The sequence below is a fragment of the Dendropsophus ebraccatus genome, chromosome 7 (genome assembly GCF_027789765.1).
Source record: "Dendropsophus ebraccatus isolate aDenEbr1 chromosome 7, aDenEbr1.pat, whole genome shotgun sequence".
NCBI classification, from domain to species: domain Eukaryota; kingdom Metazoa; phylum Chordata; class Amphibia; order Anura; family Hylidae; genus Dendropsophus; species Dendropsophus ebraccatus.
The window spans coordinates 87258554-87273070 of NC_091460.1; the positions used below are offsets into that span (position 1 = coordinate 87258554).

Below are 14517 nucleotides of genomic sequence, written 5' to 3' on the forward strand. Positions count from 1 at the left end.
CTTCTCCTCCTCCTCTATATTACACAGGATATCTTCATATTACACTGCTGCTCATACACAGTCATCCAGCATCCAGGAAGAGAACAGCACAGATGGACTCTTCGAGCTCAGAAAAAAACTGCCAAATAGTGACCGACAACTTTTCCATGACCACCCTTATCTAATAGGTCCAGTGTCCTATTAGAATGTTGCTCATAATATATATTCATGAGCAAAACATAAAATTCATATCAAAATTTAATTCTACATTTTTTAAAAGATTTTTTTTAAAGCTGAAGTCGGAACATTTTTTTCCAACTCCGACTCCAGCCAAAACTAGCTCCGACTTCGACACCAGCCAAACCAGCTCCAACTCCGACTCCACAGCCCTGGTTTCCACTGGTATTTCAAATTCACTTAAGGGGTGATCTTACATGTTATTGACTAAAGCAGGTTATTGAAATGTGTTTTTCTAATCTGTTTCTATTCTCTGATCATACTTTAATTCCATTTTTCTGTAAAGAGTTATGCAGGCAACCATCCTGCCTGAGCCATTTTTAACAGCATTTACACATATGCTTTAAAGCAAGCCCCATTGACCGGACCGGTCTCACTGAGATGAATGTGAAACATTACTGAGCATACTCTGTGACCTTTCAAGAGCTCATTGAGAGGGGAAGGCTGAACTGTGGGCTTCAATTACTGTGTTATTAATCAACTGGTATTGATTCGTACCCCTTTACATATATGTATGTTGTACACATTTATTTTACCAGCTTTGCTTTATGACACAAACTATTCATGTGAGTTATGCAAGAAACTTAACAGTGCATAAAGGCAATGAGTCGGTCATGCAGATGTAACAAGCAGCAGACTGGACCTGCTGTGCTGCTCAATCGGTTTGACTTTGGGCCACACCAGGGACCCGATAACTTCTGATGCTACATGATGTATGATGTTGTTAATGTTAATTTTTAAATACTTTAAAGCGTAACTGTCATTTCAGGGTAATTTTTTTGAAAACATTAAATATCAATAGTTCAAGCGATTTTTAGAAACTCTGTAATAGGTTTTATAAACCAAAAGAGTTTCCTTCTGGACTGAAAAAGCAATCTCCCAGCCTCCCCCCTCACATCAGATGAAGCAGGATTTCTGTCTCCATTATGTGGCTATGGAGAGGGGAGGGGCTGTTAGGAGTGACTGAGCACGGAGGATTTCTGCAAAGCACAAAACCCTGCAATCTTCTCTCAGTAAGTTCATAGATAAGCACTGACCTTTCTGACCCCAGAATCCTGCGGTTTAGGTGCCCAGACAGTCTACAAACAGCTGACCTTCATGTCACCTCTTCCTGCTCACTCATCTCCCTCGGCCCCTCCCCCTTCCATAAGGATAGAATGGAGAGAGCAGAACCCGTCTTCACTGGCTTCTCTGTAATGAAGACGTGTTTGCCTGATAATGCACAGATAAGAAGTCAGGGGGGGAGGCTGGGAGATTGCTTCTTGAGTACAGAAAGAGGCTTTTTTGGCTGATAAAACCTATTACAGAGTTTCTTAAAATCGCTTATACTACTGATTTCTGCAATAAAAAAAAAATATGACAGTTACGCTCTAACCTCTTAACCCTTTAAGGACATGGCCCATTTTCGTTTTTACGTTTTCGGTTTTTCCTCCTTGTGTTTAAAAGGTCATAGCACTTGCATTTTTCCACCTAGAAACCCACATGACCCCTTATTTTTTGCGTCACTAATTGTACTTTGCAATTACAGGCTGAATTTTTGCATAAAGTATACTGCGAAACCAGAAAAAAATTCGAAGTGTGGTAAAATTGAAAAAAAAACCGCATTTCTTTTATTTGGGGGAAATGTGTTTTTACGCCATTCACCCTGGGGTAAAACTGACTTGTTATGCATGTTCCTCAAGTCGTTACGATTAAAACGATATATAACATGTATAACTTATATTGTATCTGATGGCCTGTAAAAAATTCAAACCGTTGTTAACCAATATACGTTCCTTAAAATCGCTCCATTCCCAGGCTTATAGCGCTTTTATCCTTTGGTCTATGGGGCTGTGCGAGGTGTCATTTTTTGCGCCATGATTTGATCTTTCTATCGGTACCTTGATTGCCCATATACGTCTTTTTGATCGCTTTTTATTAAATTTTTTCTGGATTTGATGCGACCAAAAATGCGCAATTTTGCACTTTGGGATTTTTTTGCGCTGACGCCGTTTACCGTACGAGATCAGGAATGTGATTAATTAATAGTTCGGGCGATTACGCACGCGGCGATAGCAAACATGTTTATTTATTTATTTATTTGTTTACTTTTATTTAAAACCTGGGAAAAGGGGGGTGATTCAGACTTTTATTAGGGGAGGGGGCTTTTTACTATTAACAACACTTTTTTTTTTACACATATACTAGAAGCCCCCCTGGGGGACTTCTAGTATATACACTGTGATCTCTCATTGAGATCTCTGCAGCATAGATATGCTGCAGAGATCCATGAGATCGGCACTCGTTTGCTTTCGGCTGCTGCAGCCGAAAACGAACGAGTGCCGAGCCGAGGACGGCGCCATCTTGGACGCGTCCCCGGCCGGCATCAGTAACGGAGATCGCTCCTCCGGGACAAGGTCCCGGAGGAGCGATCTCCCCCACTAGACACCAGGGAAACGTTGCCTCAGGTAAACGGAGGCAGCTGTCAACTTTGACAGCTGCCTCCGATTAGCTAATTAGCGGGCACGGCGATCAGACCGTGCCCGCTAATAGCGGCGGTCCCGGGCTACACGCGGCACCCGGGATCGCGGCACTTCAAAGTGCAAGTGAGGACATAGGACGTACCGGTACATCCTATGTCCTTAAGAGGTTAAGGACCCATGTCGTACCGGTACGTCATGGATCACTGTCACTTAAGGACCCATGACGTACCGGTACGCGGGTCCTTTAAGAGGGCGCCGCGGACCGTCCGCATGTGATCGGGAGAGATGGCCTGCAGAAATACACTGCAGGCCATCTCTCCCTGTCGGCATGAGGGGTTGTTAACCCCCCCCATGCCGACGATCGCCGCTATTGGCTTATCAGTTCAGATCAGCCAATAGCGGCGATCAGAACCTTTTTTCTATTTTTTTTTTTCTATTTTCTGCACCCTATCGCCGCTGAGTGTTGATCAGCATCGCATGAAAGTGCGCTGCTAATCAGCAACTCCTCCTTTTTGGCGTAGGGTGTTTTTTTTCTCTATCCTACTGCCACAGTCTGCTGAAGTGCCGCACATAAGTGCGGCATTTATCAGCAACACCATTTTTGGCATAGGTTTTTTTTTTATATACTTACTGTAAAAAAACACGTAAAAAACACTACATTACACCACACTACACTACATTGAATAAAGTTTGACACTACACCACTACATACCCCATATACTAGTCCCCATATAAAGATGACCCCCAGGGTGTTTTCGGCGTCAGAGGGATACGTTATTATTGCCTCCGACACCGAAACAGCCAGTGAGGATAAATGGGGGGATCCTTCGTTCCTCCATTCATCCTCATCCTCCAGTGACGTGTCTGGGGGTAGCGTAGAGTATGCTGCCTCCCAGACACGTCTTTTCCGCCAGTACCGTCCCAATAAGAGATCACGGTATGGCGTAAAATTCTACAAACTCTGTGAGAGTACCTCAGGGTACTCTTACAGATTTAGGGTAGGTGCACACTGCGCAATGGCGATGATAAACCTTTGTGCATTCCGCAGCTGGCACCCGCCGGCGGACTGATGCAGGCGCGAGTCTCCACCCGTGTCATAGACTCCATGTTATGCACAGGCGGATTCCATCGTCCGTCCAAAGAATGAATACGTTGGACAGAGAGCGGAATCCGCCCGTGCATAGAATGGAGTCTATGACACGGACGGAGACGCGCGCCCGCATCAGTCCGCCGGTGGGTGCCAGCTGTGGAATGCACGAAGGGTTATCCTTCGCCATTCCGCAGTGTGCACGTACCCTTAGAGTGTATGAAGGAAGGGACACCCGAATCCAGCCCCCAGATGCCCCCTCCCCCCCAGCCTCGGAACAAGTGGGAAGATCGTCCGGGAACTGATCTTCCCACTGCTGGATAAAGGTTACCACCTGTACGGGGATGACTTTTATACCAGACTCTTCCGCTCCCTCGCTGCCCGAGCTACTGTAGCTTGCGGCACGATCCGAACATATCAGAAGCAGTAACAGAGCCCTAATATTTAGCAGCCATGGAGCGGACCTAGCGCTTCTGGATATGAAGGACCCCGTATCGCACCAGGACATTTTCCAGGTGACGTCCCCCACACTGGAGAAAGGGAGACCCCAGAAGAAGTGCAGAGTGTGGCCTAACAGGGGGATCAGGAAGGACACCATTTACCAGTGTGACACCTGTGCTGATCACCCCGGCCTCTGCATACTGGATCGCTTCAAGGCATACCACACGTCATTGGGGTTCTACATTATCTAAATTCTGTCCCTTATTCCTATTTCAGGGGTCACGCTGATCTGGGGATTGTTCTGATCGCCATTATGGTGTCGGGAAGGATTTTTTCCCAGTGATGAGGCTACTGTCGTCTGCCTCACGAGGGTTTTTTGCCTTCCTCTGGATCAACACAGGTTGAGTTTGATGGACACCTGTCATTTCCAACCTTATAAACTAATAATTGGCCTAATACCCCCAAATAAATTAGAATTGTCCCTTTTCCCCAGCTAAGTAGGTATGGCCGCCATTCCCATTAGAGGATGCCATGATGCAATTACAAAGCCTCTGTGCGGCCAGGACAGTAGAAACCCCCCACAAGTGACCCCATTCTGAAAACTACACCCCATTAGGAATCTAACAAGGGGGGCAGCGGGTATATGGCCCCCTGGTGACGGCCACATTTGGGACGTGAAAATGAAAAAAATGGTATTTTTTATTTTCACGGCACAGGTTCTACACATGTGCCCGTCACTAGTGGGGTCCATATGCTCACTGCACCCTCTCGTTAGATTCCTTATGGGGTGTAGTTTCCAGAATGGGGTCACTTGTGGGGGGTTTCTACTGTCCTGGCAGCACAGGAGCTTTGTAATTGCGACGTGGCCTCCATCCTCCATTCAAGCCTCTAAATGGCGCTCTGTCCCTTTGGTGGCTTGCCCTGTGCCCATATGGCACATTATGCCCACATGTGGGGTATTTTCGTACTCAGGGGAAATTACCCTACACGTTCTGTGTTCATTTTCTTTTTTAACCCCTTGTGGAAATGGAAAAAAATCAAGGCTAGACCAACATTTAGTGTAATTTTTTTAAAATTTTTACTCTAAATCATTAATCTTGTCATGATTTTTTCATTTTCACAAGGGGCTAAAAGGTAAAAAAAAACCACTAAATGTGTAGCGCAATTTCTCCTGAGTACGGAAATACCCCACAAGTGGACATAAAGCGCCATGCGGGTGCAGGGTAAGCCTCCAAAGGGAAGGAGCGCCATTTGGTTTTTTGAGGCTGGATTTGGCTGGATTGGATTTCGAGCGGCCATGTTGCATTTAAAAGGCCATTGTGTTGCCAAGACAGTTGAAACCCCCCACAAGTGACCCCATTATGGAAACTACACCCCTCAAGGAATGTAACAAGGGGTGTAGTGAGCATATGGACCCCACTGGTGACGGGCACAAATGTGGAACAATGTGGCGTGAAAATGAAATATTACATTTTTTACACTATAATGTTGGTCTAGCCTTGAATTTATAATTTTTACACGGGGTTAAAAGAGAAAAAAAAACACAAAATGTGTAGAGCAATTTCCCCCGAGTCCGTAAATACCCCACATGTGGACATAAAGCGCCATGTGGGCGCAGGGCAAGCCTCCGAAGGGAAGGAGCGCCATTTGGATTTTGGAGGTTGGATTTGGCTAGAATGGATTATGAACGCCATGTCGCATTTACAGAGCCCTTGTGCTGCCAAGACAGTGGAAACCCCCCACAAGTGACCCCATTATGGAAACTACACCCCTCAAGGAATCTAACAAGGGGTGTAGTGAGCAAATGGACCCCTTGATGACGGGCACATTTGTGCCGTGAAAGTGAAAAAATGAAATTTTTCACTTTCACGTCACATTGTTCCACATTTGTGCCCGTCACCAGTGGGGTCCATATGCTCACTGCCCCCCTTGTTAGATTCCTTGAGGGGTGTAGTTTCCAGAATGGGGTCACTTGTGGGGGGTTTCCAGTGTTTTGGCAGCACGAGGGCTCTGTAAATGCGATGTGGCCCTTGAAATCCATTCCAGTGAAATCCAGCTTCCAAACGCTCCTTCCCTTTGGAGGCTCGTCCTGCGCCCGCTTGGCACTTTATGTCCACATGTGGGGTATTTCTGTACTCGGGAGAAACTGCGCCACACTTTGTGTCTTTTTTTTCCCTTTTATCCCTTTGTGAAAATGAAAAATTGAAGGCTAGAACAACGTTTTAGTGTAAAAAATACTTTTGTCTTTTTTCACGCCACATTGTTCGGAAAATCTGTGAAGCACCTGTGGGGTCCAAATGCTCACCGCACCCCTTGTTAGATTCCTTGAGGGGTTTAGTTTTCTAAATGGTGTCCCTTTAGGGGTGTTTCTTATGTTTTGGCACCCCAGAGCCTCTGCCAACCTGAAGTGGTACAGTCAGAAATGACCAAATATAATGGAGCCATTGAAATTCACTAGGCGCTCCTTTGTATCTGAGGCTTGTGGTTGCGTCAAATAGCGCAATAGGGCCACATATGGGGTATTTCTATAAACTGCAGAAACGGGGCAATAATTATTGGGGTGCATTTCTCTGGTAATAGGGTCATAATTATGAAAAATATTGGATTACAATAAAATCTCTGCACAAAAAATAAAAATTTTAAAATTTCTTACACACTTAGCTTTTATTTCTGTGACTCCCCTAAAGGGTTAAAAAACTTTCTGGATATGCTTTTGCAGAGTTTGGGGGGTGCAGTTTCTGAAATGGGGTGCATCGTGGGGCTTTCTAACACACAGTCCCCTCAAATACACTTTAAAGCTGAACAGGTCCCTAAAAATATCTGATTTTGAAATTTTACCGAAAATTTGGAAATTTGCTGCTAATGTTTTACGCTTTCTATTGTTTAAAAAAAATGAAAGATAGTTTAATAAATGCCGCCAACATAAAATAGACATGTTGCTAATGCTATTTAATATATAATTTATGTGATATAACCATTTTCTGTATAAGCAGAAAAGTTTTAAAGTTGGAAAAATGCATTTTTTCACAATTTTTCACGCTATTTTGTTTTTTTTTCATAAAGATTTGTTATAAGTATCGACTCCAATTTACTAGAAATGTGAAGTACAATATGTCACGAGAAAACAATCTCAGAATCAGCCGGATAGGTAAAAGCATCCCGAAGTTATTAATGAATAAAGTGACACTGGTCATATTCATAAAATTTACTCCGGTCCTTAAGGCCATTTCAGGCCCGGTCCTTAAGGGGTTAAGTGGCTAGGCCTTCAGGTAAAAAGGTCTGTGGCAGACACCTGTGCTTTCGGAGTAACTTTAGCACTAAATATATCAAACAGTTTTTTAGGATATTTAAAAAGTTTGGACCCAAAAATTTTTCGCTTACAGTACAGATAAACCTGGAACACTGCTTAAAAAAAAAAAAAAAAAAAACTGGTTTGACGCATTTGTCAAGGTTGCTGCCATATGTGTTAAGAGGTTTGGAGTGTAGTGGGTGTTTCATTGTATTGTTTGGCAGCCAAACTGGGACCTGAGAGAGAGGAGAATGGGAACAGCGGAGACTGTACAGTGTCTTTATTTAATCAGCGTAATTTCTGTACATGCAAAGAAGAAACTTGGAAGGACTAGAACTCTTTATAGTAAAGCGGAGAGGGAAGAATCTGTCAGCTGCAATTCACATGCCAAACTGCTGACACTATAACATAGCTGGTTGGGCCAGGACAAACATGTTTTTCTTTTCATATATCTGACTGTACTATGTACATATATCTGTCAGGCTATGTTCACACAGAATTTTTACCAAAGCCAAAAGTGGGTTGAAAATACAGAAACTGTACAAAGCTATAACACCTGCTAAGAAGTGGCTGCTAAAATTGCATGTAGTCCTAGGGAGTCCTTGAAAACATGGCTGTATCCATGTTTTCCAGGTAGCCTTAACTGCGACTCTCCATTCCAAACTGTGGAAAGTATGAGGGTGAGGGAACCCATCGTGGCAGTGAAACTTTAATGACTGATTGGGTGATTCAGAGACAAGTAAGTATAAGGGTGAATGATAGACCTGATGATATGCTTACAGTGCTATTAATTCATTAAAAGGAACCTGTCGTCCGGCATTGCGGCGCTAAGCCCGCCCCACCCCCCGGTGGAGCCCCGGATACTTACCCTTTGCTGAAAGTCCAGCTCCTGGACCCAGTCCCCGGACGAAGATATCGGCGCCAGAAGGTGAGCACGCGTTGTATGCTATTTACCAGAGATAAGTCCGATGCTCAGAGAATGACTGGAGCAGTCTCTGCTGAGCGTGCGCCGACGGCGATATCCCCGTCCCAGGACCGGGTCCAGGAGCGGGACTTGCAGGAAAGGGTAAGTATCCGGGGCTCCACCAGGGGGTCGGGCTGGCTCTGCGCCCCAATGCCGGGTGACAGGTTTCCTTTAAACGTACATACAGACATCTGTTTTACATGCAGACAAGCTTCTCCAGACCTTCTTGGTGTCTGCATGTATGATGAAAGAATAAGTAGCACTGGAAGCATATCATCTTGTGAGGGACATTTTATTTCCCCTTCTTGGACTTTTAAATGTGTTACAAGTAGAGCACCACCTGATGTGTAGTGTTTTCAGACAGCAGGGGACATTCACATAGAACAGGCTACAAAGTGTTCGCATTTTATCTTTTTTTTTTTTTTAAATGAGTGGCAGACAACCAATACACTCAAAACAGAATGAGTAACAAAGACTGAGGGTGGGGTCATGGAGACAGGTGTGAGTAATGGAGACAGTTCTGAAAAGTTTTCATTACTAAAATATAATTTTACAGATAAATTTGTTCTGTAAAAAAAAAAAAAAAAGTTGTGACTTCATGCGCAAAAACATTTTGAGCATGCTTCAGGTTTCCCTTAACTCATTAGATAATAAACTGTTAGTTGTTAGGAGAGATTTAGAAATTTTCATTATGTATAACAGCATTTTATCATCAGTAAATTGTGAAAAGGTAAGATTTTTTTCCCGATTTTTTTTTTAATATATAACACTCTGGTTTTGCGCAAAAATAATGACCAAAATGAGGACTAAATAGACACCAAATTACTATGTATAAATCCAGTTCAAAGTTGCCATATATAAACCTAAAATTACCAACTAGGTTAAAATTTATTCATATACCAACATGCTCCTCATTATTAACCAGCATTTCTTTATCATGCTGTACATAACACACACATTAATAAGATGTGTGTGTGTGTGTGTGTGTGTGTGTGTGTGTGTGTGTGTGTGTGTGTGTGTGTGTGTTATGCCATCTGTATCATCTGCACACATTTTATCAACAATTACCTTGTGGGTTATTTTATTTGCCAAACAGACAACAGGCTTTCCAAGATCTATAATATGCATCCTTATCCTCTCAATCAGATTGGTATAGGAAGATTGTATTCCTGCTATTACTATAACAGTATATCTTAATCTGCCTGTGGGGTAAATGGCTTCTGAATGGTGAAAAGTACTTTTTTCTGGCTATTGAGTGTGGGCCACGTGTACAGATGTGTTATATACATGTCTACGGTGATGCCCTATCAAGAAAGCTCCACTGTATCTTAGTAGAGAATACGAAAGAGAAGAAAGCCACTCCATGGAGTGCCCATCTTGCTCAGACAGACACTCTGTAAATAAAAATAATAATAAAATAAAAATATTCATTAACCCTAGAATGCGTATTGGGGGCCTTTTAGGCCCCCATGCTTACTTTTTTGCTATTATCTGCAAAATTACTTAAGTTAGAATTTTGAAACTCCAGGTAATCCTCAAGTATGTCGTTTTTGGTAATATCCAGTTGTTCATATAATTTTTTTCATAGGCATTTCGGTGTAACAATGCTTTTTTTGTGAAAACCACATCTGTACGTGTTGGGGGCCTTTTAGGCCCCCATGTATATTTTATCATTTTCTCAGTAGTGTTTGTGTCTCAAGTTACTTTATTTGTACTCAGTAATGCTGGTGGGGGGGCCAGGGTGTGGATAATGCCATATGAGGATGTCATGTGATTTTGTGAGGGAGTGGTAAGGCCATGACATCATCTCAGGTCCTTCGGAATACAGTAATGAGCTGTGTATAGAGTAATGACGACAGTATACACTGTGAGCTAATTGTGAAGGACCTGAGATAAGATAAGATGTTGAGAGGAAGACTGATTCAGTTTCAGTTTCTCTGATTCTAAGAAGCCTGCAAATGGTAAAGCTATTGAGCTAACGACATCCAGAGAATTGTACACCACCTAAAATAAAGTATAAAAGGTAAGAGCTGCTGAGGGTGAGAGGAGGGAGGGGGCACATTACCCTTACAGTGTGACACACACAAGCAAAGAGTGGACAATCTTGATTGTGTTCATTGTTTTTTTCATAGTTTGCTAACATCTAGTCAGCAATGGCGCAGTCTTCCACCAAGCATCTGACTGACCAAGAGATTGAAGCAATTATGTTTCAAAGTGATGATGAAAGTGAACTATCTTTGTCCGATGACGAGTACCTGCCACCAGAGAATCAAACATCCTCAAGTGATTCTTCTTCTGATGATGATGAAGTGAATACAGTGGATCTTCTTCTGATGATGATGAAGTGAATACAGTGGATCCTCAAGAAGTGATAAGTAGAACATCCAAAACGAATATTTTTTGGGACAGTAAACCTACATTAGTCGGACGTACTGCAATCCATAATATTGTGAGACAGGCTCAAGGAGCCGTGGGAAGTCCCAGGTACTTTTCCCCTAAAGACGTATTCTGTACTTTTTTTTCTGACAATATGGCAGAAGAGGTCCTTTTATGTTCAAACCTAGAAGGAAGACGTATTGCTTCTGCAAAAAATAAGTCCTGGAAAAATATCTCAAAAGAGGAACTTTATGCATACATTGGACTTTTACTGCTGACAGGAAGTCAAAAATCGTATGATGTTCCTATACGAGAATTATTTCTGGACCCACTTTCTGATCCACACTATAAGGCGACAATGTCAGTGGACAGATATGAGGAAATTAGAAGACATATTCGATTTGATGATAAGCGAACACGTGCATTGAAATCATCCTGTATTACAATAAAACTAAAGGAGGTGTAGACAAAATGGATGAGATGGTGGGAGAATATTCATGCAAGAGGCAAACAAAACGATGGCCTGTAGTACTTTTTTCAAATATGCTTGATGTAGCAGCCCTGAATTCATTCATCATTTATACAGAAAATCATCCAGAATTCCATGCACGGAGGAAGGACAGGAGACGCCTATTTTTGAAGGACCTTTGTCATGAGCTTGTAATGCCTCACATGATACAGCAAAGTGACGTGAAAGGCTTGATAAAGCAAACTAAAGAAGCAATGAAACGGTGTGGCGTACAGTTTCAGATGATTCCAGGGCCAGGAGAAAGAAAAAGAAAGCGCTGTTTCATGTGTCCAAGAAACGTAGAAAGGAAAACTGAGAGATTTTGTTCAATTTGTAAGGAAAATGTCTGCAAAGAACATTCTTCCGAAAAAATAACTTGTCAAAATTGTTTGGAAGACTAATAGAATAGAAAAGAAACATAATAGAAATGTAGCTGCAGCTAGTTTGGTATAGAATTCTATGCGTTTTTTCATATGTTTGTGAGAAATTTGGAAAAAAATTATGTTTTTGGTTTTATTTGTGAAAAATTAGTAAAATTTTGTTTACTAGTCATATTTTATTTAGCAGTTTTAAAATAAACTTGTAGAAGTTTTATATAAGTGTGTTTTTCCATGTGATTCGCATGGGGGCCTAAAAGGCCCCCAACACGTTAATATGAAGATTTCTGATGTCACGCATTCTAATATTAATAATCTATTGTTGTTTTGCCCCCTGTATATAAAAGTAGCTAAATCTTAAAAAAAAAATTATTTTATGGTCAAATAGGAGCTTTCAAGAAGCATGGTATATTGCAAGCATGTACGGATATCCATAAAAATACAGTGTTTTCTAGATGCATTGATGCTATATTCTAAGATTTCTGGTCTGCAGCACACATCTAATAGACAAGGAAATATCTTCTGCTGTGTCATCCAAAGACAAACCTGTCTGTCATCAGGCTGAGAAGTAACTATATAACTGTTGGCTACAGGAATCTTATATAGTTTGTTCAGGGAATTCTCCAGCTTGGCACAAAGCTGACAAATGAAATTTTGATTATTTTCGTCTTGAAGAATGGGCTGTTCGACTTTGATTTTCTGGTAGACTGTATCATGAGACAAGTTATAGGGAAAAAGGCGATAGCACATATATACACCCAACTGAAGGGTAGAGAGGAGGTGAAAATAACTAAAGGCAAATGGGAGGAAGAGAGTTAACAGAGAATCAATGGTTTGAAATCTTTTCTGGAATAAACCTCGTTTCTAAATCTGGAAATCATAGACTTGTACAGTTTAATATTATACATAGGATTTACTTTACACCAGTCCTTTTAAAGAAAATTAAGAAGTGGCCAGATAGTAACTGCCCTAGGTGTGCGTACCCAGAGGCAGATTTTATTCACATGATATGATCCTGTAATGAAATCCAGAAATATTGGACGGTGATATATGAAGAGATTAAAAAATGGTAAAGACAGAGATCCCTTATAATCCGGTTATCGCTATATTGGGGGATGACTCAGGTCTAAAAATGTGTAAAAAAGACAGTAGAAAGATTCTGAGATTATTATTTCTTGCACGTTTGGTGATCTCTTGAAACTGGATACGTGCTACTCCTCCTAGTAAAGAGCTATGGATGGGCTGCGTTCATGGTATCGGTGATAGAATAATGGGTACACTAAGGTTGGTAAAGAGCACATAACTTAGTAACTACTTTTTTTTTTTTTTCCTACCCCACGGCAGAGGGAGGGAAAGGGAAGGGGAGAGGGAAGGGTCTTGGAAATGTATTGTGAAACTGAAATATATTCGATTTTTTTATTGTGTGAATATGGAAAATAATAAAAATTTAATAATTAAAAAAAAAAAAGCTGACAAATGAAAAACCACCACCCAAGAAAGGTCATAAAAGGTAATCAAATTATATCAGTAATATGACACCTTTTCTGTACATGGCTGTAATATTGAGCAGGGTAGCATTTTGATGCAGAAACCCACCATAAGACACCAAGTTCAACGTACTGCATGCATTTCTTATTATCACTGGAACGTGGAACTTATTTAAAGGAAACCTGTGAGATAAAATATTTCCCCCCAGAAAACCCTTTTATGTTAACCTGCCCTTAGTGAAAGCAGCATAACATATCTGACAGGCTGCCCTTTAATATCCATGGGAAATGTTACAACAGTTATGGGACCCACTGGACAGTAGTTCTGTATCGTAGCTTATCCACATATGTTGATGTAGTCATGACTATATCATCCAATGGGGTAAATATCTCCTGTCATGACCATACCGTAGGCATCTTAGAAGGAGCTTAAAAGCTAAACTCCAAAATATAATTGCAAATAGTCAAAAAATCTCTCTTAGTGACGTCTCTCTTACTACAGGAGTATTTAAAAAATTGGACCCACAACTACAGGTCAGTCAGCAATTTCTTTTTTTGTAACATCCAAAAACAGACAAGTGTCTAAAACTGGGCAAACCTCAGAAGCCATTTGGCCAATGCGCCCAGAAATTTGCTGCCTGGGTCTAGCTTGGAACCCCTACCCCGAATCAGGCTAGCAGGGCTTACACCTGGCATATGGAAAAAGGCAGAATTATGTGCACAAGGGGCAAGCATTTATAAATGTGCCCCAAAATGTTACCCATCAAAACAGAACTGGGATTATTGTACTGTATATTTTTTGGGTGTGCATGGATAACAGGCTCCACTGTTCTACTATATGTAAACCTAGGAGATAAGTACAGTAATACCTCTGTTCTCAAACACAATCGGTTCTGGAAGGCTGTTTCAAAACCAAGCAGTTTGAGAAAAGAGCAGAGTGTTTCCATAGGGAAAAATGTAAATGTATTTAAACTGGGTCAGGTAGAGAGCTGTGTTCAGAAGGCTGTTCCAGAACCGAGCAGTTTGAGAATTGTGTGTTCCTATAGGAAACAATGTAAATGTATTTAATTGTTTTTTACACTCCATGGTCAGGGGCAGAGCTCCCGGCCCACAGAGTGTAAAGACTAGCAGTAAGTAGCAGTGCATATTGCATCACTACTTACTGCAAAGCAGCAGGGATTGCTGTTATAATGAGGCAGAAGCGGGACGGTTGTTTAACAGAACAGAGTGGTGGGAGCTGCACCAGCGACTACTCTCTAGGCCACTGGTGCTCATGCTTCACCGCCAGCTGGCGCTTCACCTGGGCCCTC

The 14517-nt window shown here is 41.8% G+C and overlaps 1 protein-coding gene across 4 annotated transcripts in view; it reads right to left on the reverse strand.

The window, feature by feature from the left end:
* Positions 1–14517, reverse strand: part of GLRB (glycine receptor beta) — a 148418-nt gene that overhangs the window by 34923 nt on the left and 98978 nt on the right. The window lies entirely within an intron of this gene.